Raw genomic sequence first — 4,148 nt, forward strand, 5'->3', positions numbered from 1 at the left:
TTTTTTCTGTCTCCAAGACAACAAAATTTCGACTACAAACATCGAACCTTAAAGTAATTAATAACAAGGTACTCAGACAGTCTGCCCTTTCAAATAGTCAAAGGTTATCTCCACAGTATCCTAGAACAATAAATGAAAAACCTTGTTCACAGCTGCAGGTTTTAAATACAGTAGTTAAAAAAGTTATCCCAGAACAATAACAATGATAAAGGTGCAACTATACTGTAGGGCTCAAATAATTTCTAATTTTACCCTATGCATTATTAATGGCAAAACTTGGGCAAAATTAGTTTTTAAATAGCTAGACATTTTTATTCTAGAATGATAATAATAATAAAGCTGCACTTGAGCGAAAGGGGCTCAAACAATTAATAACGATACCCAACATCATCAAAGTTTAGGTAAATCAGTCTTTAAACAGAAACAAAAATCCCAGGACGACAATAATAACAAATCTGCTCTTAAAGAGGAGGCCTCAAATAATGAATGCTCTCACGCCATACAGTAATGATGGCAGAAGCTTATGCAAAATCAGTATTTAAATAGTTGGAAATTGAAATAGAATACCAGCTGATCACGTCGCCTCCAGACGAGATACGCATTACAGCGCCACTAAACAGGCTCTGGCAGGATATCCCAAACAGAACCACATCTATAACACTCTAGGTTGGACCATGAGCGACCGATAATGGAACAGGTATAATTCAAACATAGATGTACATATACAGAACATAGCATCAAGCACTTACCTTTCCCTTCTTTCTTTTTTGTTTAGGCACTGGATGGAAACAGGGAAGGTGCCGGACACAAGAGTCAGCGAGGGCGGTCACGTCACAAACAAATTTACTAACAATTATGGCGATAATAATAACAGTAGAGTTGACAGTGCGATACCAGGGCGTCACTACGCCAAACAGACCGGTCCACGGGAACCGGTATTGACATGTTCTCAAAAGAAACAAATACTCTTATATATAGAGCTGTCAACAAACTAACGCATGTATCCGACCCACCCTAAGAAAACTTCGTAATTTACGGCAAGAATGAGGTCAGCACACTCTAGGCGAAATTTAGGTTTCAAACATGTTCAAATGTGTGTGAAATCTTATGGGACTTAACTGCTAAGGTCATCAGTCCCTAAGCTTACACACTACTTAACCTAAATTATCCTAAGCACAAACACGTACACCCATGCCCGAGGGAGGACTCGAACCTCTGCCGGGACCAGACGCAGAGATTTAGGTTTCAAGACAACACTATAATATATATTAATGAGGCACTAGCCCGAAAAATGTTACCTTGCAAGAGTGAAACTTTAAACACCAATCAGAAATAACTGCTCTTAAATGCACACAAGACAATTGAATTCCCAGTGATAAAGAACAATAAAACTAGCTTCGCTAAAGGACATTTAAAAATTTTAAGAACCTCGCTCGTGTTGCCTAGCGTCACCGTACAATACACTTTCGCATTAATTCAAGCAATTGCGACGGAACATATAACCAGTAGCCACAACAACCAGGGCAACAACTATTTCACACAATGAATGCAGCTAGCTCACCACCGGTGCTTCGCACGGTGAGTTCTCATTACAGTAGAGAACCTAATCAGCAAACGGCCGGACGTCCACGGAACAGACAAAGCGACTAGGCCGCGCAAGATTCCCACTTTGGCTCTATTTGTCCCCGCCGCAAAGCTGTGCAGAACTGACACCCTGTGCCGTCCAGTAGAAGGAAGCGTCCGCTGCTCTTCGGTAATCCCAGCTTTTGTCATCAATTAACGGCAATCAGCAGGGGTGCTTGGACCAGGCGCCAGCTGTGGAAGCCCATACGTAGCAACGTTCGCTGAACCGTCATTGAGGGAGCACTGTTGGTAGGTCTTTTCTGCAGCTGTTGCTCAACAGATGCACATCTATTCGCCCATACACATCTCCGCAAATGTCGTTCTTCCCCTCATCTATGGCCTGTGGTTCGTCACGGTTGCCTCGGCACCTGTTTGGATAGCGCTGTTTTGCCATACATAGTATACTATAACCACGGTGGCATAAAACAGTTTACAAAATTATATGAATAGGGTATCTGTTCTTTCAGACATGTCCGAAGAATGAAATTACAATGAAATCCAGGCCATTAACTGCTTACAGGCGTTGGTAAATATCTACGGGGACAGTTGAGAATGTGTGCCCCGCCAGGGACCCGAACCCGGGATCTTCTTTAGTGCGGATACACTCACATCGCTAAAACTCTTACGGGAATCGGTAGATTGACTGCCGCGAGTAATGAGTATAGTGGGCAGGGGCACAACAAATGTAATGTGTGGATAGTAAGTTGGAAATGTGGGTATCACGGGGAGCGTATCAGAGATAAATCCCTGCAGTCGCAGTATCCTCTGTGTCCTCGGTGGCTCAGTGGGATAGAGCGTCTGCCATTTTAGCAGGAGATCCCGGGTTCGAGTCCCGGTCGGGGCACACATTTTCAACTGTCCCCGTTGATATTTACCAACACCTGTAAGCAGCTAATGGTCTGGATTTCATTGTAATTTCGGTTTACAAAATTAGCCGTTTCGTAAATGCTTCAACCCTAGTTCTGAAAGCCAATGATCATGCTCTTTCGGATGTTAGATAAATCGCTCCGATTCCACATTACGACAACGACTGCACTGTTTCCTGCGTCCTCCCAACGCTATTTATATAACCACCACTGCTGGTGCTTTCATCTGCCTTCTGTGAGTGGATACTGTACGTTGGCGTCGAACATTGACTGTCGTCACATTAGTGTCAGTGGACCGTGTATAAATCGATCCTAAACATTCGATTGATTCTGGCCCCACAGTTGAAACCTTTCAGTGTTTTCTTTTCAATATTCATGCACGTTATCCACGGCGAATGTAATACTTCAAAGAGGCAAGTGAAAGGTTCATCGTCCGACCTTCTAGTAGCTGTAGGCATGACAGTCGAGCAAAGGAGACGGAAGATGGCCGATAATCGCTCATAAAATCGCTACAAGATATTGGTCGCACGACGAATGGGAAATCGTGAATACTTTTCATCAGGGAAAAGCACAGCCACCAGAGTCAAGTGTCGTGGACAAATGGAACGTCATGACTTGTGATCAAAAACTGCAGGTTGTAATAGTGGCTAGAGAAGCTACAGTACAGAAGATCTCTCTTTAAATAAATTCTGGATAACAAATTTGTTGAGCAACAGTGTAATCCAGCACCAGGTCCTCTCTATGCGGAATAACAGATATAGCTCTACTCGCCACTCGTTGAACGGGGCAAAATTTAGCGTGGGCAGTGGGAAGCCGGCATTGAAGTTCTAATCACGGAAAATGGCACTTGTAGAATACCTGTGGTGTAAGCCCATCGTAACTTCGTTCAGTCTAAAACAACTAACTCGCCACCGAGAAAATTGTGCGCGACATGGAACTAATCCATTTGAACTTTCGGAGGCAGTTGAGATGGATCAAATGGCTCTGAGCACTATGGGACTTAACTTCTGAGGTCATCAGTCCCCTAGAACTTAAAACTAATTAAACCTAACTAAACTAAGGACATCACACACATCCATGCCCGAAGCAGAATTGGAGCCTGCGATCGTAGCGGTCGTGCGGTTCCAGACTGTAGCGCCTAGAACCGCTCGGCCACCCCTGCCGGCACTCGTAGAGTCCATGCTACTATTTGTCTCATCTGTTATCACAGCATTTGAGTTCTGAAAGCTACTGTGTGTGTAACACAGTTTCTCAAAAGCACATGACCTTGGCTGCATCTATATTTTACATTGCTTCGTTTTAAAATCATCGATTAAAAAGTTAATAAGAAAATAGTTGTTAAAAATTAAGCAACAGCAGTCAGTGCAGCAACCGCTAGTGTTGTAAAACACATTTCGTTAAGGGCCATCTGGGTAGCAACGAATGGAGCGTAGAAGGAGAAATCATTGACGAGCCTGATGCTTTCGGATTCCTCCAGAATGAGTTGTGAAACGATCAGGTAGCACTCGCCGTAGCATACGAATCAGTGTCTCACCCTTAAGAAAACCGAGGAAGATGTACCGAAAAGACAACGTACAGAGCAGATGTAAGCCGTTAACGGAAGTGATAAGGTCGGAATCATGGAGCAATGCTGACAGTTCTCATGTTTTAGTTACCAGG

At 43.5% G+C, this 4,148-nt stretch overlaps 1 non-coding gene across 1 annotated transcript; it reads left to right on the forward strand.

The window, feature by feature from the left end:
- The first annotated feature begins 2,393 nt into the window (after positions 1–2,393).
- Trnak-uuu lies at positions 2,394–2,467 on the forward strand. The gene has a single exon. It is a non-coding gene; the product is annotated as a tRNA-Lys (tRNA).
- Positions 2,468–4,148: the final 1,681 nt, after the last annotated feature.

Source organism: Schistocerca americana, chromosome X, assembly GCF_021461395.2.
Source record: "Schistocerca americana isolate TAMUIC-IGC-003095 chromosome X, iqSchAmer2.1, whole genome shotgun sequence".
NCBI classification, from domain to species: Eukaryota; Metazoa; Arthropoda; class Insecta; order Orthoptera; family Acrididae; genus Schistocerca; species Schistocerca americana.